Source organism: Brachyistius frenatus, unplaced genomic scaffold, assembly GCF_029030835.1.
Source record: "Brachyistius frenatus isolate BFR_SWC_R1_liver_20210118 unplaced genomic scaffold, ASM2903083v1 Contig_4, whole genome shotgun sequence".
Lineage (NCBI taxonomy): Eukaryota > Metazoa > Chordata > Actinopteri > Embiotocidae > Brachyistius > Brachyistius frenatus.
Genome location: NW_027210603.1, coordinates 8985204 through 9009590, shown reverse-complemented (window position 1 = coordinate 9009590; position 24387 = coordinate 8985204). Strand labels below are relative to the sequence as shown.

Here is a 24387-nt window from a genome sequence, read left to right as displayed (position 1 = left end):
AGAAGAGGGTCATATCTCTCTGCTGCCCTGCCACTACACTTAACGCCTCATTTGTGGGCTTTGTGGCCAATGGCTTGAGTCTGTGATCTGTTGCCATAAAAGGCCGCTTTTTCCTCTGTGCTGATGGGGCACTCACTTGTGGGTTAATATCAGACCCCGCCTCTACAGGCAGACTCATATCTAATGGATATGTGTATCCCCATCAGGATTGCTCATAAACATAAAACTCTCTGCTGCCATTGTACTTGGTGGAGCTGGCTGAGAAGGACAGAGCCACGCCATGCAAGCACTTCCCTTGTACTCGTGTCGAAGTTGTTCCTATCCGTGTTCCTTGTCCACACAGGGTGGATGGAGATGCAGGATATCCAGGTCAAGGTTTGGCTAAGTCCTCCCTGTGTAGGTCTGTCTAAAAGACCCCAATCTCTGTCCATATTTCTCCTCAGATCAGCCACTGTGTACAATATTCCATATTGAGCTCATGTTCCAGTTCATTTAAACAATGAAAGATTACAGTTTATTTTGCACATTGATGGGGCTGAATGTCAGAGCCCAGCTTTAACGTGAACGTTTTCCTGTCACATTCAACTTTCTTTTTTCACATGCAGCTTTCCGGGTAATGTATTTTGTCATGATGAATTATTAATGTCTGCGCTTGGTGAAGGGAGTGTTGTCTCAGAAAATATGAGGGTCACTGTTTCTACTGTTCTCTGCAACCAAGGGTTAATTTGAACCAACAATCAAATGAACCTCCCTATTTCCTCGCCACACTGTGGGTCGTGATGAAAAACCGCTGGGTCTCAACTTTATTCACTAACATCCTGCTAAACAAATACAACGCTATCCCTCTTGGCTCTCTCTGTTTTCCTCTGTTGCAGATGGCTTTAGTGCGTTTTGTGATAAAGAGGAAAAGGCTTTGCTCGGGGAAGGAGAGCAAAAGAGGCTTACTCCATTAGTGTCATTCGAATGGTGAATTAGATCAGTCTGACAGATAGATGCGGAAAATTGTTTTAATTGTATAATTATCTCTGGTTATCCACTTGTGCGGAAAAGTGCTGTGATGTGGTTGAAGGCCAGGGAAGAGCACATTTTGGCCTTTATGTGCTTATTTTGTCTTTGCACAGGAAATGAACAACAATTGGGGGTCCTGAGGACAAAACATAAACACACCCAAACTCGCAGACACTCACACTCCCCCTGGGCAGGTTGAGACGTGCTCAGTGAGATGCTGCCCTTTAAAGTAATGCGTCTGGCCAGTGAGCCTTCTCCTCAGGCAGAGAGGAAGGCGCCTGGAACCGTATGATCAAGATGGCACAGCTTAACACAAATGTAAGAGCTATGCAGAACACGGCTCGCTTAACACTCCTGGCGTTCAAAAGAGAGAGGCTCATTATATTAGTAACTCGCTTAATCACATTCAGCTGATTCCTGATCAGATGCACAATAAACGACTGCGGACAGATGGCACTAAATCCTTGGCTTCGTAACTCTCACTTGCTCTGTACATATTTCTCTCTCCTACAAAAGCTTTCCGTAAAGGAATTTGTATGAAGTACCTATCACCTGGTAATTAGGTTGAAAAATAATAGCAGTTATTCTCTCCTCACATTTCAAACAGTGAGGAGTTGTTATCGAGAAACAACTTAATATGTTTATTCGCTTTGGTGAATGTTAAATAAATCTATGTATCGATGTTTTGTCTTACTCGTACTAATAATTGCGATTAACAATTGAATTATCTTTAAATGTTTTTATAAATAAAACCTCATGTTAATAAACCACATGCAGGTAATGAAGAAGATACCATTTTTGTCTGTGGTGTTTGGCTTTGTGGCAAAATCCATACTGTAATTGTCAACAGATGCTCATTGAAATGAGATTGGTTGAATATTGATTGGCTCAAGATTTGGTGGTGCGAATTCTCCACTAGAACCATAGCAGAGGAGGAGGACACGATGCGACGACGTCATTAAAAGAGCACCAGTCGAACCTGCAACTGTGGAAAATAATGTGGGAATATGGGAATGACTTTTATGTTAGTATCACCCAGCTGTTTTTATACAGATGAATGGAACAACTTCTCTGGTGGAATCTAATGAAATGATACTTTGTTACAGTACCCGAGTAGTTTATGGGAGCGTATGTACTTTACTTTAGGTTTTATATTTTTGTCAGCTTTCATGTTTATTCCACTAGATTCCACTTGCTTATTCCACGAGATTTTCCTGAAGCATCTTGGTTACTTTGTTACTAGAAAAATTAAATTGGAATAATTTTTGACAGCCCGATGATAAAGACTGACTGAGATGAACACCATGATAACTGGGTAACATGAATCCTAATTTTGACTTTAAGCCACAGTGGCCCCAGTTCAGCAAGTGTTACAGGGTTGTTTTATAAAGGAATGCACTTCCTACTTTTGACCACATGCTTTTATTATAACAGCATTTACTGTCACTTTTACTTTCGATACTTTAGTACATTTGATATAAAAAAAAAAAGAAAAAAGATTTTGATACAGTTAATATCAAAAACGTAAAGACTTTGACTCAAGTAATAACTAATACGTGATTTTAGATCTTACCAAAGTTATTTTCTGGTTAGATATCTGTACCTTTACCCGGATGTGGCTTTTAGGTACTTTATACACCACTGATGATTCTAAGAATTATGCAAAATAGTTGCAGTCAGCCCAAATAATTGCAATCAGGTGAATATTTAATAATTGTGAGTGGCCTAGTCTCCATTTGATTCCTTGAGCATGCATTATAATCACTGTTGAAGCGGTAAACCGCTTATTTCTAACATTTATGTGGAAGAATTTGTTTGATTTCATTGACAATTATCTAACTCCACATTTGATGCCCTGTAAATATATAAATCAATGTATCTAGTTTCATTTCATTGACCATTTATTTTTTGTAAACAGACAAGCACCCATAAAATGTGTCCATGTGGTTTACAGTCTTCTCTTTGACAGATCAGTTACTGAATTATTTTTCAAGCCTGGTGGGCAAAGCTCAGATCAGACCAAACACGGATGTGCTGCAGTCAGAAGCTGCATGCAATTTTCAGCTCAGCTCATTCAAGTGTAATAAAACAATGCAAGGAGGGCTGGAGGATTGTGGGCCTGGATGCTCTCACTCTTGCAGTAAAAGTTGAAATAGGACCTACTCTGGGGCAACGGCATGGCCGTGAAGTGAAGCTGCTGCTGTTTGAGTTTCCTCCATTGAGTGGTTGTTTCTGTTCCTGCTTTTGTCTACAAATCAAAAACATTTTATTATGTAATCCTCCCAGTGGGTTGTGATCACAACAAGCAGGCTTCTAATATTTAATCAAATAATAGATATTTACACACGCAACACAAAGCAATCCGAGCGCTTGTCATGTCTCAGTTGTTACCTTCGTCATGCTCTGTTGTTCAGTTGCATCTCCTGTTATAATGCACTGGGGATTAGCAGGTAACAAGGCAGCAGCGCTCCTCTGAGGATGTTGCGCGTGGCTTTGAATGTCTCGCACAATGCAACATAAATGAGGCGGGGGGTACCACCAAATGGTGATTTCCCAGCAACACAGGGAGCCTCCTCCTGGATAATGTGGTAATGAAAGGTGACAGGAAGGACTTGGGGTCTGGAACGAAGCCGGGGCAGCTGGTCAGAGCGGGAGAATAGGAAGTAGTGTGCACCCGGGCTAAAGTGCAGTGAGAAGCAAATTAAAGCTCATATCTGCCATCTCCCTCGCCTCCCTGCACTTTCCTGTTTGGACTTGAAGGTGATTGGGAGCCAAGGCGGTGACAGTTGACGGAAGCTACGCGGAGGAGAGAGTATTTATTTACAGTGAGATGCAGCGATGCTTGTTCAGGATGCGGTTTCACGCAGGATGTGCCCCCCGCCCCCTCCCCCCCCCCCCATGACACACACACACACACACACACACACACACACACACACACACACACACACACACACACACACACACACACACACACACACACACACACACACACACACACACACACACACACCTCCTCCCATCTTTCTCATCTCCACCCTCACACTACAATCCCCAGGTTTGATCAAGAATGGGAAGTGGGTTATTGGAGAGGAGGGGTTGGCCTGCTGCAGGGACAGGCAGTCTGTATTGTGTAAGAGGCTGGGTCTGGATACAGCCAGCAGAGAGCTCACTCAGCATGCCTTCCTGCCTGGCCCAGGAGGTGGTCCCAAAGTCAGCACAGGTCACTGAGAAGAAGGAGTGTGAGTCATTGTGTGACAAAGATTGTCTTTAGGTGATGCATAAAGGAAAAGTGAACACAACTGAGAAAAGCGTTGGTGTAAAAGAGAGTGTGTGTTTTAAGAAAGTCCAAAAGGGAGTGTGTACCCTGCCAAGAATTCCACCTTGTAAACCAGGGGCTGGGGTGTGTGTGTGTGTGTAAATCCCAATAATTACACTGTACACTGTGGTTACAGTACAATTACCATTGTCGTCACCCTACAATACGGAATTCACTTTACAGTAAAGTGCTTATTTTAAAGATGCAAGCATGTGCAACATCAATTCATACCACCCAAGAGGAAATACCCAGCAACTGTTAGTCAGGTAAAACTGAACATGTAGCAGGCACCAGTTTTTCACTTATCCAAGTCCTGCCATCTCTGGCTATTATCCAGAGAGATTTCAAATGGGAAGCATGTGAGTGTGCTAAAAGGTGAGCCGTTCTGAACTCTGCTCGCTAGCCGTCATGTCGGCATTAATCCGCCCAAAGTTTCAAAGGCAGGTTTTACGACCCGCCTTACGGCCCCATCTATGTGGACAGCGACGTCTAAACTCTGGAAAACCTGCCACATAAAATGCACATCTGTTAAAGCCTAAATTGTAAAACAGCCCCCACTTGTCCAGTCAGCGGTGAGTTAATAAATACAGCTTTTAACACTCCCCGCAGCAACAACAGCAGTGATTGTGTTTTAGTCACTTCTTTCAAAAAAAAAAAAAAAATTTTGCATCTTTTTTCCCAAATGCATTTTTATGGCTTTTGCGAGGTTTTTGACCTTCAAAGGCAATGCACATTATCTTTCTGACAAGCGCAATTTCTCCCAGATTGGATGGTGTCTGTATAGTCTGTAGCCACGTTTTTAGCAGTGGGGTGGAGGGATGGGAGATCAATCTGTTTGATTTTGCGGTTATTGTTGAGTTGGCAGTGGCATTCCATCTGCTGTTTGATAATAACTGTCAAAAATAGCGATTAGGGTCCCGTGTAAGTCCCACTTTAAAATCTGTCATGTGTTCGCAATGTTTCAGACTGAAATCTCAACAACAAAGTGCAGAAACTGACCATTCGAGCCCCTTCTTCTCTGCTGGTACCGGCTCGATGTTGGGCCATGGTATCCTTTTAGGTATCACCTCCGTGGACGTTCCAAGCGAGCGGAGATGGCACTGAGGTGATGTGAAAACAAATTAATAGTCTGAGAGACTTGTCAGAATCCCTGCGTCACTGGGTGCGCTACACAGGACGTTCTGAACAAACCTGCCATTGTATAGCTAAGCTACTATAGCAGCCGTAGTTTTTTTTTTTTCCTTCTTTCTTTCATTCACCGGATTACTCGATCAACGGCAACCTGCAAAACCACGCTGTGCTCAGTGGAGGGGGAGAAGGGGGGGGGGGGGTGGGGTGGGTTCAGACTGTTTGATTTGAAGGCTCTGTTTGATTGCTGACAAAATGATCCAGTGAGTATGTGCGTTGCGTTGTAGATGACCTACTGGTAGTTTCACATGGTGTCGTTCCTGTTGCGAGGGGGTACGATCTGAAGTTGAAAATGTTCGTACCTGTTACTGAAAGCAAGTATAGCCGAGTAGGGTTGAGCTGGTAATGGCTGTTAAACAGAGGTTTTATTTGGATGAAGTTTAATAACATTTGCTAGCACTGCCGTTATAGTCAAAGAGTAAAATGACCATTAAAGACATTTTACAATAAAAATCATCAAGTAGTATTAGAAAATAGTATTCAGCTCACTCTTACATTTAACACCACGGTCCAATATATGAGGTACAGTTAACAATAATCAATTTAAACAGCAGTTGTCATTACGGGGACTCAGTTATTACACACTTTTGCAAGCGCAGTCCCTTTAAGAGGAAGTGTGTCTTCTCCCTTCTGTGTGTTCAATCATTGGTCCTACCCGTGCGTTCACAAGTCATATTTACTGTACTTCGTGTTGGTACGTGCCCTCCCTGCTCCTTCTGCCTTCTGGACAGGGATTCACCAAATCTGGGAACTTAGCTGTGGACCTGACAGAAACAGCACATGGGGGAGGGAGGGACTCGCAAACACAGCAACATAAATCTCAGGGCTAATTTGAGGTTTGTTCAAAGGCATCTGGCAAATAACCTGAGGGAGAACCACTGTGCAGCAGTGTAGGGGGCCCGGTACTTCAGTGTACCAGTTTGGAGTAGCCATGACAAGCAGACATTGTTGGTGGGAGGGGAGATTTGTAATGTACCAGAACTACTTAACACAAATGCTTTTGTTTAGGATCGCCTATCCATTCAGGATTCCACAAAAGGACTCGATGTTTACTTCTGTTTGAAGTAACATTGATATTATAACGGCAGTAGGGAGGACACTTTGTCGAGCTGAGGCTGAGCTAACGTTGTTGACTCGTTGGAGCCGTTAATGTTTGTGGTGTCCACCTCATCACCATCACCTCCGTTTGGCCTTCTGCAAAATCTATCTTAAATTAGTTTTGGCTTTAAGGTTCCCTCCCTGACATTTTTCCTAAATGTCACAAAGGAGGTGTCTCTGTTACCGACTGTTTGGCCGACTAGCTAAGGTTGCTGGGTAATTTTTGTGTGAAATGCTATTCTTTGAAATACACGAGTTAAAAAAAAAAAAAAAAAATCCCCTATGTTTAGGCCTGGCAGGGGTTAAACAGAGGAACAGTGGGCTTCTGGGTTTCAAATACTGTGGAATTAACTAGGTAAAGAAAAAGTGTGATTTTACAATGAAATTGTGTGTACTGGTGTGTATATATTTATGTTTAGATATGAGACGAGAGGTGCAGACTTGATCCCCCGTAAGTAATGACAGCCAAGGCTTTCCCTTTGACGTCAGTTTTATGGATTTATTGATAACCATTTAGCACATTTAATGGACAAAACAAAATTGATTTGGCAGTCAGTTGATTTGATCTAAATTATGTTTTCAGTCTGACATAATATGCGTATGAATAAGAACTGACTCTCTGGGACCGGTCGGTATTCGTTTTAAATGTGTTTTTAGGTTGTAAGAGGTTTGAGTAAATCTGTAATATTTGTATATGTTTAAGTAGAAGGACATATGAAACTCAGAGCTTACCATTCATAAGCCAAACATACTCTGTTCAAAAACAAGTGAATTTACCAACACTTAGAAAGTCAAATAAATTCCAGACTTTATTGTTAGGTGTTTTTATCGGGTCAGAGGATCCAGCTACAACACCTGTTACTGCTAAAAGCACAGAGGGAACGGTCTTACAGCAGCTAGGATTTTAGTATTATTTCTTTTCTGTCTTGTGACACAGCCTTTCGATGGTGACAACATGGTTACCTCTTTAATGAATCAGAAATGATTTGCTATTTACTGTGATGGACATTGCTCTCTGTAGTTGGGTCTTAGCCTAATTGATATTTTGGACGATGAGCTCAATTGGATGAGTCATTAGGCCTATTACCAGAGTTTTATTAAATGCCCCCACCCAGGAAGAAAAAAAAAAATCTGCTGTGGAATATTTCCTTCCTAGAATAACAGGCGGTCGGATTGGTAAAAGCCAGATAATATATGTGTGAGATTGATCAGTGAGTAGCGACCCCATTATCTCCTGAGATGTTAATTACACTATGTTCAGCTTGCATGTCAAAAGGCGGATAATTGAAGAAGGTAAAAGATGTGCCACACTTTATTTATGCTTTCACTTGCTGCTAGATCCGCTCTCTCTTGTATGTCCTTCGCCTTCCTCATTCTTTATTCTCTCTTTTTTTTTTGGTCTACAGTGTATTTATTGTTGGGTAATATCACACTGTCATAGTTGAGAATTTTTTCAGCGTTATAATTCACAGTCATCACTGTGACGAACGTTCTGTCTGGTCTGTGTTCACTGTCACAGCTTTTAACTAAAATCCAAGGGCTTTTAAAGGTCTAATGATCAAGATGTTGTGTTTGATAAATACCTTTTCAGATGTTCTAAACGTCTCTCTGTTGCTTTGTTCTGATACTACTTCTTTGTAGCTCGGTTTTATTTTGAAATTCATCTTGTTTTCATAAACATGTGACATGTAAGCCTGCAACCACGCTGATCATTTGCCTTTGTTGCTAAAATCTGAGAGTCTGAAAATAGACAAGAGAGCAATTATTCTCCTTCAAGACCTTTAAGCTGAGGGAAGTTGTAACTCCTTTATATTTATTATTTTATGCAAAGAATTGAGCCATGATTTACTGTGCTTGGGTAAAGTTAGTGTAATAAAAATTTCCTTTACACATGAAATCACCAGTTTTTCAGTAATGTCTTACAGTGACTACAGCTGCTAGGCAATGAGTGAGAGTGGTGGAGCATAACACAGAAATAAGAACTAAAGATGGTGGAAACATTTGTGGTTGAAGTTGCAGTGTCTGTCCAGAGTGGTCCTCTCAAACACACAATAAGGTGAGAGGGTGTGAAAAGCAGCAGAAACCCTTTTAAAGTTATTATTTTTTTCACACCGTTTAGCTCTTGAGTACAGCTCCTCCTCCTAAAGAGCTCTCTAAACTTCCTACAGACAGTATATAAGCGATATGGAACATTTTGTACTTTAAAAAAAGAAAAAAAAAATCTTGTTTGTCATAGAGATCACATCAAAACTCTGTTTCCTGTGGTTTCCTGTGGTGTCTCTGTGCTGCAATTTACAAGTGCACATGAACATTGTTTGCCCTCCCAAAAGTGATGCTGCAGACACAAATGCTCATGAGTTCTCTTCTTTCTGTGTTGTTATCATCATCATCCTCCCTCTTCATTGCGTGAGGGGGAGCCTCAAGGGAGTGGCTTGACTATGGTCATCAGTCCTCAGAGGCTGATGGACAGCAGCCTAGCAGATGATTTAGTGCATCACCTGGTGGACACTGTTAAGAATGAGCGCAGCACGGTGGGAAACCACATTCAAAACACTTGCGATGTACAGTTCGATGAAATTGCAGTTCGAAAGTTGAAACGTGCACGACTTTAAACAGACAGCCTTTTTATATAGTCTTCTTTTATTTTCAGTTTTTTCCCTTTTTGGAAGTGGGTTCAATTCATTATATCTCAATAATGACGTTCATGGGGAAAGAATAAAAATAAATAGACTATTTTAGCTCCTCCAGAAAAGAGGAAGAGGATGAATGCAAAGGTCAAGTTGGGATTTTATAAAACTTCACAGAGGGTTTTGTTGGACGTTTTGAAACAAGGAAAGTGTTACAATCCCAACTCTTCCAACTTGGTACAGAGATGGAGGGTTTCAGTACATTTTCACCTTTGCTTCGACATCAACCGGCTTTCTTTTACTTCGTCTGACCATTGTTTAAAATCTATTAGCATCTTTCTGCTTGTTTATCTGCAGGCCAGGGAGCTCCGTGAGGCAGACAGTGAACCTCATTGGATTTTCGATTTTTATGGTTTGAAGTGGGTTTATTTTTTTCTCATTTTGGCCACTTTTTGTGAGCCAGAGAAAGACCTCTGCTCTCTCAGAGGCTAGCAAGCAGTATTTTGCCGTGGCAGTGCAGCCTTATCTGCGCTTGAGGTCTGTACTTTAATGGGCTTTATTGATCTAAACAACATCAGGGGTTGCGGTGATGTTATTAAGGCGGAGATAACTTCTGTGTAATTCCACTCCAACAATATATTAGCCTTTTATTGGTCTAAATAACTTTGCCTTTTAGACAGTAATGCACCAGTAAGTCACAGCAGCTCTTCATGTCGGCAGGATCTTAATAAAGCATTTCCTCTGGACATCCTGCTGCGCAGAGAGTGAAAAACGACAGGTTAAAAGGCATGCTGGGAAGTTTCCATGCCATCACTGTAAATTATCTCTTTTGAATACATAAATAAAGCTGGAAGAGAGCTGTGAACAGAAAGGGGTGGAGGTGGAAGGGAATGGTGAAAGTTTGTACAAACGTCTTCCAACGCTTTCTCTGTTTCACACATGGAGGTGCTATGTGCTATAAGGAGGAACTCCGTAGGTTCCAATGGAAAACAAACTAGATGTACAACAGCATGGAGGATGTAGCAGATCAGTGTTGTTTTGTTAACATAGGGTTATAGAAAAGTCAGCCATGACATTAAATTCATTGACAGGTGATGCATGAAGTATAATACGGCAGGACTGTAATGTTCCGTTGATATTAAATCTGACTTGGAGAGGTGTTGATTTGGTCATTTTGGAGACTGTAATTTGTGGTGCTGTTCAACTGCTTTGGGTTCGAATATTTTGTCTACCCAATTCAGTGAAATGGGAGGGACAAAACAATGAGTTGTGTTCAGGTGCATTGCACCATTGACCAACAAAAACTTGGTTTTAAGTCAATGGTGCACTGTTTATGATAAAGGCAAATCTGCTATTATACTTGTTTCTATACTGTAATAACTATCTGCCAAGGCACAAATGCATCAGACTTTCAAAGGAAATGGAAGATGACACTTTTATTTCATGTTATGCTCAAAACACGCCTATGATTAATTAGGGCACCAAATACCACCCCTTTGAACTATGCGCCTTACTTTGTCCTCAGATTATCCACACCGTTAAACCAGCAAAGTTAATTAAACACGCCCTAAATTCACGCAAGACATGTGCTTTTACATGGTGCGGTTAGATCGTTAACATTGAGCCCAAAACGTTAATGTAGGTAAATGGCAGTGTAAAAGCTGGATGCACCAGGACCGGCTGCTTTGTGTCGCTGCTCTGACACGGCAACCATTCTAGCTGCCATTTTAGTCAATGCTCATGATTCTACCAGACTCTGCAGTGAGTGTCAGTGGTGTCCCAAAAGCGCCTCTCCACGCTGTTTTGCTTTAAATATAATCCAAGTCTATTTGTGATGGAAGTCGGACGAAAACTGAGCTAATCTGCAGAAAGCAGATCAACCGGGCAGGAAGTGAGATTGAGGAATCTGGTCAATTTTCACAATACAACCCCCCTTTGCAGAATCCGGATTGCTACACCAATGTCGAACCTCTGATCTTTCAGGGAGGACAATAAATGCATTCTCCTCCAGCTATAGGTACTGGATGTGAAATAGTTATGAAATAGTAATGAGGATAAACAACTACAACACAGCCACATAATTAACTTTGTCTGTCGACTACAGCACAAAGTAGGAAATAACATTAAACACAACACAGACAAAAAAAATGAAAAATTCACTACGTAGCTTAATTGCAGGCGCTAGGAGCACACAAAAAAGGGAAAAGGGAAAAAAAAAACAGGAAGTCAACAAAAGCGGTTAGACAAAACTCTATCTATTATTAACATTATTATACATAACATAAATCAAATGTGTGATTGAGGTTATTTTAACAATAATAATACAAAAAGTACAATGGCAGTCAAGCACTCTGCTTTGAAAGGGTTAATAGAATATAAAGTAGAACATTGGACAAAGTAGAATACATTATGTATTAGTTTATTTAAAAAGAAAACCCCCAAAAAAACATTTTAGCCAGCCCTCAATGAGTTAGAACCAAAGTAAGGGTTGGAATGGAATGGAATTGAGTAGATTTAATAGTTTTAAAAGGTTTATATTTGTTTTTGTTTGCTAGTTGTCTATTTTTCGCTCTCTTATTAGGTGCAATGTGTGTTTGCAAACTTTTTTAATGGACAGTTGCAATATTTCCTTCCTTTCAAGGGCAGCATATATCTAATATTTATACGAAATAACAAACCCATTTATCTGGAAGTGTATTTTCAAAGGGTGGTGGTGGTGGTGGTGGGGGTGCTAGGGCTTCATAATTTGCAGCTATTTAAAGCCTTGGTTTTGGTAATGAATTATTTTGTCATCTCGACTGTGATGAGATTCATCTTTAATAACTGTAACAATTATTTTATTAAAAAGAGAAGCCATGCATTATGGCTATCTCGCCAAGGTCTCAAGCTGGAAGGAATTCTCATTAAGAGCATTATATTACCCCGGTGTGCTTTCAGTTGGATGTCCCGCTGAAATTACATTAGGTGTCAACAATGTTTGTGTTAGAAGTAAGCAGTCATATTTACAGAGGCTAGCTTTTTCATTTGCTGGCTGACACTGGGAGATGTATTAAAAAAAGATACTAATGCTCTGTATCTGATTAAATCACTTAGAGAGAAACTCCTTTAAAGTGTTGACTTTTAATATAAAGCAAGCACTGTTCTGTCACCAAGAAAGACATAAATCTCTATTCAGAACTTTTGATTGCTTGAGATTATTTTGTGATTTATTTAGCTGGCACACGCGACTGTTATCACCCCTCATTCCCACAATTTAGATCTCCCAAACTGTAAGCATCAGGTTGTTTGTGTCATGATTGATTTCTCAGTGCATTTTCATCTACATCCTGTGTTTCTTCTGATGGTTCGCGTGGTGTGCAGCATTGTGTTTTGTTAATGGTTCCATGCCCAGGGTTGCGGCTAATGACATGGTTGTAATTGTTTGTCAGTGTGATAATGTGCGATTTCCTATTTCCATGTGAAGTTGGACATTTGATGAAGGAGGGATCTTGTCAGGAAGACAAAGTGCTGTCATTTGTCACCAGCTAAATGAGCTTCTCTCCAGACACCCTCTTGGTTTTCAGTGGCAATATCATACTCACAGATCCCCCTTTTTTGGGCTATTGCCATGATTTTGACATTATTCAGTGCATCGTAGAAAAAAAGGCAATAAATCTAGACTCCTTCCTTGCTCTTGTGTGTAACACAGAAACTCAAGTCAGAGACACAGTTTGTTTGTGTGAAACTTGACAATTTTTTTTTTGAAAACATTGAGGTCAAAAACGGAGATTAGGATCAAAACAACAATGAGATAAACCTTTCAGTCTCTCAGTTTGTGTTGTGTGCTGACGTATAGAAATCTTCTAACTGTATTTCCAGAAAGACAGAAGTGAAATTACAGAGTTTGGTAATCTTTTATTCTTAGTGTTTGCTAGCAGTCATCACTTCCTTAAACGTGACATTTTTAAATGGAGAAACTATTTCATCACCTTCAGAGGAAAGACTTTGTCACCGTTTACACTGAATTTCATTGATAGTTTGTATTTATATCATGATATAACATTATATGGCTGATTCTCAACAATATATTTTGTCGATCGTGTCACTCCAGTAATTCATAAACTTATGAGGCACATAATTGCAGCAATTGAAGGTCAGGGCTGTGGGCCTGCCTTCATACTTCCCAAAGTCTTTGATGTAGTTGCCCCCTAAACAGACTGCTTCTGTTTCCGATTAGACTGAGTCCATATTGTGTGGATGGGGCCAGATTCTGCGTAGTTAACAATCTAATGAGCTAAACAAGCCAAACAAAGGAGAGGTGCACTGAATAGGTCTCCTGGGGGAGCCACTTATTGTCACAATTGCCCCTCTGTCTTTTCTTTCCACTCCATATCGATTCATGTCTTCATCGGTTAAGCTCTGTCTGCTGTAGCACACATGGGTGGTGTAATCAGCTAAATGTAGCCTCTGCTTTCTTATTATTACCTGAGTGCTTAACACAGATTTTTTTTTTTTCCTTCAAGGACAAATGGTGTAGGAGAAGGCAGATCCCGTGTGAAGTCCCTGAGCTCTCGCCGAGCAGCAGATCCCTTTTCAGCGCCAGCTGTTCTCTCAGATACACCAGGCCGTGCTGAAATTCTCTTAATATAATTCTGGGGGCTCAGGAGAATAGTGCAAAACAAGCGTGCCAGCAAGGAGAACGTTGAATTTTTCATCAGTGGGCTTCAACTCACTGAGTTAGTGGGCAGTGCGCTCATTCATGAGCAGATGTTCAGTGCAGTTACACTCTGCAGTTAATGTGAACTTACTGGCCTCTCTGCCATTGGCTGCAAGGACGTTGGCAGCGATCTGGCATCTGAGAATTCCTCCTAGTAAAAGGCGCAGGCCTGGAAAGCGTTGCCCAGGCCTTTTTTAGCCACTTCCCAGCCCAGGAGCTGGATCGTGGACAGGGGAAGGCACTGACAGCCCATCCGTCTTCAGTCCGACAGTGATGAAACACTTGCCACTGTGTGCTGGGGGAATAGCGATGAAATTCCTGCAGATAATTTCCACAAGTTTTATGTTCACTACTAATGACTGGCTAAATATGAACCCACACCACCCAGCAGATGAAATATACTGTGTCTGACATATAAATGCTTAAAGTTACCACCCCCTGTTGTTAAAATGAAACAATCCTACATTCAGAGGAATCATTGCAGTACAATTGAAAGAGGAAATTAATAGAAACCAGGAACCTGTGAGGGGGTAACAGTTTGGCCCTGGTAGGTCTGTAGCTGGAAGCAGCTGGTGCTGTGGTCAGCCTGGTGGGCTGTATCTTCTCCCCAGCTTGGTGCTTCAGACATCTGCATGCCCAGCCTGGGTTTGATGTGGCTGTACAGATCCGTAATAGTTTCCTTCTCACCAAGCAAAAGGCTTTTTGATCAGACTGCGTATGTGACATCAGGTTTTGTAGGCAGCGTGTCAGTCATCTTGAGTTTGTGTGAAAGTCATCACAGTAAAGTTATGCATGTGGGACTTAAACAGTGCAAATGACAAGCTCTTGTTTCTTCTGCTCGTCTCATTTTCACTTTCTAATTGGTCGTTTTCAGGTTGGCTTTACGAGAGCAAAACTAATTAGTGTTTCTAAATTCAGCAGAAAAAAAGTCAGTAGGCTTGATTGTTCTGGTTTCCTCTCCTGTGTCAGGCGCTCAACAAGAAAATAAGACTCTAATCATTTTCAAATTGCTCGTATTTTTAAACCCCAGAGCTGAATGTCACTCCCGGTCTCTTGGCATTTTGTTTGGCAAGATCAGGGAACAGCGGTTGCCCTCTCGCCTGTGTGCTCTCTTTGTGATTCGTGGGAAGTTTGGACTTTGGGCCGGTGGAAAAAAAAACAATGCGTTGTGTTTTAGGTGGGGTTGTTTCTGCTTTGATTGGGAACGTCCTGCTGACAGGAGCAGCCTAGCAAGTTTACAGTAGCTGTGACATTGCTGTTACCTTTATTCAAAGTCCTCCAGCTGCAGCGAGCCCTCAGGAAGCCCAGCGCAGGCCCACATGGGCGGCTGGCGGCCCACAGAGAGGAGAATGAGCCCTGTTTGAGTTGGCAGACGCTCCCCTCTCGGGGAACTTTTGCTGCCTCTGCAGAAAGGCCAGTGGCGGCAGCTCTGGCGGGGCGGCGGTGATTCTCGGGGCAGGATGGGCTTTTTCCACCTCTCCTCCCTTTCAGGAAACACATTTTGCCGTTTCTTCCCTGCGTGTTTGCAAATGGAGGAAAGGAGTTAAGACGAAGGGGCATGGGGCAGCGGGACTAAATGACAGAGCTCAGCTGTGAGAGGTTCAGCGCCAATGTGCAAAGGGCAGTTTAATACCATGAACGAGCTATTTCAGAACGCTGGCGTGTTCCCTTCGTTTACATTGGATAAAAACATTTTGAGAGTGCTGTATGATATAGCCTATTTTTATTTTTCCATCAACACTGTAGGGATTCAGTCTTCAGAAGGCAGTAATTAAAAAATGCTTGATCTAAGGTTAGGGAGGAGCAGTGTTTAAATGCAATTAGAGCAATGCTCAAATTAATTTGGACTCGGTTACAGTTTTTGGAATGTGTCATTATTTGTTTAATCAAGGGAGTTCTTGTTTGAGATGCTAAGTATGTATTCTCAGCTATTTAAACGGGGCTCTGGGAAACCTATTTAATTCTGCCTTGATGAATATTAATTTGAAAGTGACCTGTTTTGTGTCCCTTCACTATTGCTCTCATGGTTAACTCAAAGGTGTGTGAAATGTGTGCGTCCTCTCGCATACACACATCACAGTCATCAACTAAATAGCATCTGAAATGATGCCATGGTTATTTTTAAATAGGGTGATTGTGGAAAAAAACAAGCTTTTGTCACCTTCACGTTTGAAATAATTTGCACCGTTTCTCCCCCCCCCCCATCCCCCCACACCTCCCTTCTTCTTCCCCTCTCCTCCCTTTCTATCTGCTGCTTGTTGGTCCAGCCAGGAGACTCCAGTGGTGACATCCTGTGGAGCCACAGATCAAAGTAAGTGCTTTACATGCAGACAGTTGTCGACAGTTATGACACACGACTCATCTACCAACTTTTGGACAACTGTCTTAAAAGGTCTCTTTTTTTTGTAGGAAAGGCGTTATAAGGAAATTGTTATGCGTTTGAATGCGACAACACGATAAGAGAGGTTTTGCATAGTAACCGATTTACTCATTTCCTGATGCAGTTGTACACTGACATCACTTTGAATGCTAAACACCGATACTGCCCAGAGTCCTGTCACTGTTGACCATCCAACGTGAAAGTAAAGAATATTGCAGACTGTGTGCCGGATCATGTCCGCATCCCCAGACTATCCTAGAAGTCATTACTCCTTGTGTGGTGTATAAACACGTCAAAAACAAACAATGACCCTGGGCAGACTCCACACCGCAAAACAATTTCAAAGCCTTGCAGTGTAGTGTAAACACAAAACACGGCTAACCTTCATGCAGGGAAGACTTCACCTTAAACCCAGTGTTTGTTTTATGGTCCCTGTCGACCTTGGTCAGATACAGTTTACATCTCTGCGGTTCTTTTCAGGTCGATGTAGCTCAGCTTCTCTGCTGACATTTAGGTGGAGACTTTTTAGTGGAGCTCTGTACAAGGCTGTAATCTTGTGTTTTGATGCATACAGTGTGCTAAATATATAATACTTAATACAAAAAAAACATGTTGGTTTTCTGTAGACTTTTTAGGAAAACCATTGACATTTTATTGAACTATTATTAGACATTAAAACTCTGCTATTTAAATTAAATATGAAACAAAAGTCATCCATCTTCGACAGAGACGTGGATGTCACATATATCACATGAGGGATATTTCATGTTACCCTAAACCAAGTGTAAATACTGCTTTGCGGGACGTAGATTTCCCATACAGGGACCCTACGTATCAAGTAATGAATATTTATTTTCTTCTTTCATGGACTCTTCTGCCTCTGCGAGCTCTTTCACACTGAGCCGGGGGTGACTGTAAGGCGATGTGAACCAGTATTTTTAATAAAGCCCAGCTGCTGAATGATCAAATAGTCTCTAATTAAGGCCTGAGTGTACACCCATGTAAAATTCTCTCTGGAATGCTAACAACCTGTGATATTTCCAGAGGAATTTGCTGTGCAGGTCTCGGAGAAGGTGGGGGGAGGAGGTGTGTGTGTGTGTGTGTGTGTGGTGGTGGTGTGTGGAGGGGGGGGGTCGAGTGTTTGGCGTTCGGAGGGAGGAGGGGCAGCGTTCATGTGGCAAGCCAACATGTTGTTCACATCCGTGTCAGATTGAGGCTAATGAAGGCCAGACTGATCCTTGGATGCAAGCCTTAAGTAAATGATCCCTCTTTGAATATATTAGAGCCCCAAAGCAGCGCTGTGCCTCCCTGCCGTGCCAGCGCCGCTACGTGTTGTCTTGTGGTCTGACGAAGCCGGTCAGAAAGGCAGTCACGGTGTTCGATCACGTCGTATACCGTTCAACCCAGTTTGTTTTTACAGCACTATTGTTACGCTGACTTAGTGGGGAGGAACTAAACACGCACACACACACACACACACACACACACACACACACACACACACACACACACACACACACACACACACACACACACACACGCGCACGCACACGGATCGTTTCCAGGTTGGTGTGTCTGTTAAACAGTTTGATAGTATATGGAAAGTATGAGTGTTGTGTCATTTGACAATGTAAATGAGCCTTCTCAAATCTTTCCCCACCCTCTGAAGAGGGATCGCATTTACATAGCATGCCGCTGTTTGACGCTCATGCAAATTGTAGCTGTAGTCTTTCTCAATTTGCAGTTGCTTTTAGTTTAGCTTTGAATGGAGTCGTTTTGTTAATCAAAATATTAAAACACAATAACTAATAGATCATTTAAAAAGTGAAGAGTAAGACAAGAAAATCTCACCGACCAACTTTTTCCACTGCCTTTCATGTTCACACCAGCACTTTGCATGTAAATGAATCCTAAACTTGTAATTACGAGGCACTTTTAAATATTAATTGGAAAGACAAGGGTACAGAAATGCAGCCAGCCACTGTAACATCCCACTAATAAATACCTTTCTGCTTCTTTAGTGCTGGGCTTGCTTTACACTCAGTGAAACAATGTCATTTGATTTTTGCTGATAAAGCATGTGTACTTCATAGATGGATGAGTTGGATGGATCCAATTAGCCATGGTCATCGCTCATGTATTTAAGCTGACAGTGGAAGTCTTGCATAGAATAGCCTTGATTTGGGTAGTTTTGTGAAATGCTCCCGCAAAGTACTTTAAAAGCCCATAAAGAGCACATTGTGAAGAATGCACCTCTGATGCACATTTGATTTACAGCCGGAGCAAATTTTCTCAATTAGACGTGGGAGGGAAATAATTGATTTTCAGTAGGTAGTGTACGATGAAGGGGAATTCTTAGAGGATGATAAAGTGACCAGGAGTCTTACCTTTTTCCTTTTAGTTTATATACAATCAACACTGCAATTACTTTTGACTTTTACTTACGATTTCATTGAGGGTTTATTAGCAGATAATGCATCTTTTAACACGGAGCACTCACAATCTACTTGCTGCTCATTTGCAGCAAGCTACGAGGATTGATGGCTCGAGGCACCGGCTGTGCAGGTGCACATAGTGTCTCATAAGGCCTCCTGACCTTCCACACGATGCGTACCATGCTGACCTGTTTGTAAACACGAACGGAGGCACGAGAAGCACATTGGCTGCGGTCGCGCTCAGCTTACAGGCAACCACAACGCAACGTGACAAGCAACAGATGTGTCACACCGGCTGAAATCAAAACAGCCGTCCGGCGTGGCGTCGTGCACATCATCAGACACGGTCGCTGTGATGAGTCGGGGAGGCAGCGAGCGCTGCTGGCAGATGAGACAAGGCAGCGCCTCTGCTGCTCCCAGCTTCCTGTCTGGAAGAGGACAGGCCTGTTTGTAGGCTGCTTTGACACTCCGAGTCACTTTGTCATCTGGGCTGCTCGCTGCAGCTCTGATCATATGTACACACGTTGCATTCAAGGAGCGTCATATCAGCCGCGTGACAGGTAGGCTCCCAATGAGACAACAGCCAAAGGGGGGATGTCCTTTTCAATACACTGTGCGAGTGCACGTACACAGTGCGCTAAGGCAAAATAACATCATATGACATCATTTTGAATGCTCTTATGTTGTCTCTTTTGAGTTTGGAAAGAAGTTGAGGGGTTTTAGTGCTGCCCTGCAGCAGAACAGAGGCCTGTATGGAGAGACAGGAACCAAAGTCACACAGTCCATCCATAATGTCCACTTCATGCAAACTGATTGTTGTGTTTGACTGGCTGTAGTGCCGCGTGTGTTAGCTCTACACCGGGAACATGTTAATGATATTCTCAGAAGCTTAATCTGCCTATCGCCACTGCTCCCATAAGCAAATAGTGCGGCTCGATGTCGAGCCGTGGAGAGAGAAATAGGCATCCATCATCAGAACAAGAGAATGAATGAAGCAACAGCTGCTTGACTGAGCACGTACTACAGACTGTCACCCCACATCTGTTTACCACTCCGACAGCGACATGAGTGTTTATATTCACGGGTGTAATTGAGCTATTTTTCCGAGGGCAGCTCTAACCCACACTAAGTTATAGCCCAACTTTCCATTAAAGCGTGGGGGGAAGTTTTACTGATAGTAATCACACCCAGCAACACTGCTATGTAAATATGGCTTATCAGCTTTGCCAATTTGGTTAAGTGGCATGTACGTGGGTGATTCATACATCCAGCTCTGTGGCTCTGACACAGGCCACATACAGTAGTCATTTATTAAACCCAGGTAACTTGCATTGTTAACAAGTATGTACGCAGCAAGAACATAATCATGACAATGATGGCGTGTCAAGCCAATATTGTTCAGAAAAGATGCAAATATACTCACAAAGTATTCAACCTGTCATGTGGGCAAACTTAACTGTCTGCATTCAGCACGTACAGGGTATGGAAATTTCAAATGAGAATATCTAGATCTAAAACGCGCCATTTAAATATTCAAACGTTAACACCAAACAATATGATGCATTATGGCTTTTAGTATTTGCATACAACTCTGTTTGCTGCTGTGAGCTGGGGATGATACAAGGACGAGAGAGGGGGAGAGATAGTGAGGGAGAAGCGCTGCGTGGAGGATGTGTTGCGCACAAACAAAGCCTTTGTCTGCCCGTCACAGGAAAGTGACATCTGAGAACTGTATGAACTTCTTAAACATTAACATTTAGCGGTGTTTATGTATCTTTATTTCATTGCTGTTATTGGGGAACAGAACTTCTGTAAAAAAAAATGGAAAGTTTGAGCTTTTTAGAACAATGCTGAACTTTTTTTTTTCTAGCTTAAGCAATCCAAATGAAAAAAAACAAAACAGTTTCTATTCCAGTTGGTACCGGTTGATATTTGCTGATTACAGATGTATCGGTGGGTGTGTTGGCCAATATGTGCTGACATGAAAACGTTTTTATTTGCAGAACATAATGCAGAAAAAAAAAAATCTTTGGGTAATTAAGAAGTTGTTTGATTTGTGTTTTTAAATAGTTGATTATAAGTAGGATTCTCAGAGAAGTTTACTGTTTCAGTGCACCAATTTCCGTTAGGACGATACAATGTAAAATATCAGAGGTAACAAAAGTGTTTGATAACCACATTTGACAGATAATTGCAAAAGGTGGGTGTTTATATATATGTAGATGTAGTAAAGTATATCTGTAAAGAATATCGGCTGATACAGCGATATCAGAATGTTGGTTTTTTTAATCCTATAATATCGGCATCATACCCAAATTTCCAATATCTGTCAGGCTCTATTGGCAAAAATGTTTGATTGGTATAGGGACTGTAATTCAGTGCAAGAAAGTCCTGAACAATGTCACATATGATTCAATTCAATTGTATTTATATAGCGCCAAATCACAACACAGGTTATTTCATGGCACTTAACACATCAACGTCGTTACAGCAGAACTTTACAACATTATACAGAGAAACCCAACAATTCAACAATTCCCACATAAGCTAGGAGGGAAAAACTCCTCTTTAAGGGAGAAAAACCTCCTACAGAGGGAGAGAAAAAGTCCCTCTTAACAGGAAGAAACCTCTGACAGAATCACGCTCAGAGGTGGGCGGCCATCTGCCTCGACCGGTATGATCCTTTTTGGGTATTTCGTAGCGCAATTTTTGAAATTTGAATGACACAAAACAAAAACAAAAAAACATCCCTCTCTTAACTCTCTCGCCATCCTCATCATCTTGGCTGTGATTGTGTAGGTCAAACATTGAGCGGACAGACGCAGAGGGACGGTGCGAGGAGGAGGGACAGAAGGGCAGGGTCGGACAGGGTTAAACATAGTGAAGGATTGCCAGTCCAAACTGTGACATCTGTAGCCACCATCAACACGCACTGCAATTAAGTGCAATCTTTGAGGTTAAATTCTATATGCTTTGCAATAACGGCTCCCCGTAATGAATAATTGAGGTAATAAGAGGGGCTGTTACTTGACGTCTTTTCACTTTGTGTTTAAATTTAGCTGGTGTCATTGTCCGGCAGTGTGATTAATAGTTTATCAATCTCGACTATACATCTCCATGAAATATCTCCTTCCATCTGTCATCAAACGGCACATGGAAATTGGTAAGATTTTCGATCAGGCATAGTTTAGGCCAAAAAAAAAAAAGGGAAGATCATCAAAGGAAATAACCATCAGACTGGACTCGTATGCAGGTAAGGCAGGGGAATACGTATTTCCAGCACTGTGCCTCCGCACAACGCTCATTTGAAAAATTACACTTTTTTTTGGTCTTTCCTTTTTTTTTTTTTTTTTGTATGATAATTAGGTTGAGACCTCTTACGGGGCACCATATGCAGCCTAAATATGGTTTTAAATAAGCCCGAGGTGTGTGGCAGCGAAGGTGAGTTGAGAGAGAGCGGTTGACCAGTGAGCCAGAGATTGGCTTCCCTGTCAAATAAAGATTAGGCCTTTATTTCACCCATCTAATCCCTGTAAATCTCTTGTGGAGGAACTTGGGCAGTGCATGGCTTTTAATGGCGCAGCAGCTTCACTGTCTGCATGTCTTTCTTTAACTCCGGACGTTCACAAGCGGATAGAGCAGCCTGAGGTCGCTGGCTAGTCGCTGCATTTAAATCTGGATTAGAAACCAGATGACTCTGAAGCGAGAAGGTTGCCATCATATTTACACAGTCTTTGTTAGCTTCCCTTGCTAACGAGATGCATTGCACTCGGCTGTACTGTATTAAAGCTGTGTTGGTGCTCCAATGTGACTTTTCGACTTTGACTTTTCTCACATTTAGTTATTGAATATCTCCAGTTTTTCCCCCTCAGTTATGCAGAACATTCTTTTTATTGAATTATTAATGCCTATCTTGAATTATTGAAGGAAGATAATTTCTGATCAGATTAATATTAACTCCCTGTGAAATATTTATGACCAATGTTAAAAACGATGAACTTACGGAACCATTAATATAATCATAAACAGACACAGTGGTGGTGGCATGGAGTCAGATGTGCTCGGGCTGCTCCAGCCTCTTTTAATGCAGTTTCCCTCGAGGATGGTGAATATGAAATATTGCAGTCGTCCACTTTGTACTCAGGGGCTCGGCTAATGTCATTGGCCAGTCCTGCCCCGGGGCTGACGGCGGTGTCACGGGGGGAAGTTCACCAGCATTTGTCTCCAGGTTACCTTTGTCACCTTGTCCACCGATGACCTGAGCTACGGCCAGGGGAGAAGTTACAAAGATGTTTTGGTGTTAATATTGAGCTGGCCCTTTTATCACCTCTGCTGATTGGCAGAGGTCCACTGACAGCTCTAGTATCAGCGCCTCCTCCCAACTCGTGCTTCGGAGGCTGCTGGCTAAACTCACATAAGACTAGTGCTGCCTTCACCATCTTTATTTTTGGTCCTTTTTTTTTTTTTTTTCCACAAGAAGTGGCACAAAGTGAATTTCATCATGTGAGCCTCGAGCAGGTTAAATCCAGCCTTTTGTCAGTCTTGATTAAAACTCTCTTTAGATTAATGATATTCAGCAAAGATTTGATATATCATTTGCCATTCTTTGGTTTGTTATTACGCTCTTCCCATTGTATTTATAAGTATGGAAATCTGACAAAAAATAAACCATTATTCCAATATAATGGTAAGCACCTATAAAATATGGTTACATTAATTATGTTTTAAATGCTAATGCCAGTGTAGAGCATAATAACGAAGACATGAAAGACTCCCTATTCAGAATCTGATAGCCAGGGAGAAGCAAATTATTTCAAATATTTGATATTTAAATTATTTTCAAATGAACTGAGACATGAGTAGAGCAGAGGCGAGTAGTTTCCCCTGGTGATCCTCCAGGCTCTTTTGTTTCCTTGGTGTGTCTCCAGCTCATTAATGTTCTAAGCATGTGAGAGAACCAGACCATACTCCGTAACCCATAGCTGGATGACACCTCGGGCCCCAAAACACACACATACACACCACATGCGCATACATTCACACTCGTACACAAAAAGCCCTCAGTTGTTTAAAGTCCACTGGCTCTTTCAGGAAGTGATGGCCGCCGAGCTTTCCTGATTAAAATGACAATAGTCTAATTAACTCGACCTCAGTGTCAGCGCACTAAACGGCTGATGGCCCGCCAGTTCCTGTTTGAAAACCCTTTGTCTCCTCATCGTGCAAAAATATTACTTTTTTTTTTTTCTGCAGCAAAATGCCTCAACCCCATTTGAAGGGATTTGCTAATGGCAATTATTTCTCATAAGCTAATTAAATCTAGGCAAAGTTTTCCATTCTTTTTTTTTGCTCCTTCTGTACAGTCCTCCAGGGAGTTACAGTATTATTTGGGGTATAATATCACAAGCACCTTCAAGCAATATTAGTCATTTATATTATATACAATCCTTAAGTGGTGTTTTGGTGATTTTATTTCATAAATGTGCAATCAAATCTTTTGCTACTGGCTGAGTTTTCTTCTACTTTCTCACCGCTGGCCTCCACTGGTCAGCAGGTCAAAGGGCCAAAGATGGCACGTTCAAACAGAGCGTTTTATGGCCAAAATCTTTCAACCTCTGTAGCTAACAATATTTGAAAAT

General features: G+C 41.8%; 1 protein-coding gene across 2 annotated transcripts in view; it reads left to right on the top strand.

Moving 5' to 3' along the window:
* The window catches only part of foxp1b (forkhead box P1b), a 156534-nt gene that overhangs the window by 22022 nt on the left and 110125 nt on the right, over nucleotides 1-24387 (top strand). For both annotated transcript variants that reach the window (XM_069714524.1, XM_069714533.1), the window contains exon 4: nucleotides 16204-16247. The gene's annotated coding sequence lies outside the window, so the exon portion shown is untranslated. The remainder of the gene's footprint in view (nucleotides 1-16203; nucleotides 16248-24387) is intronic.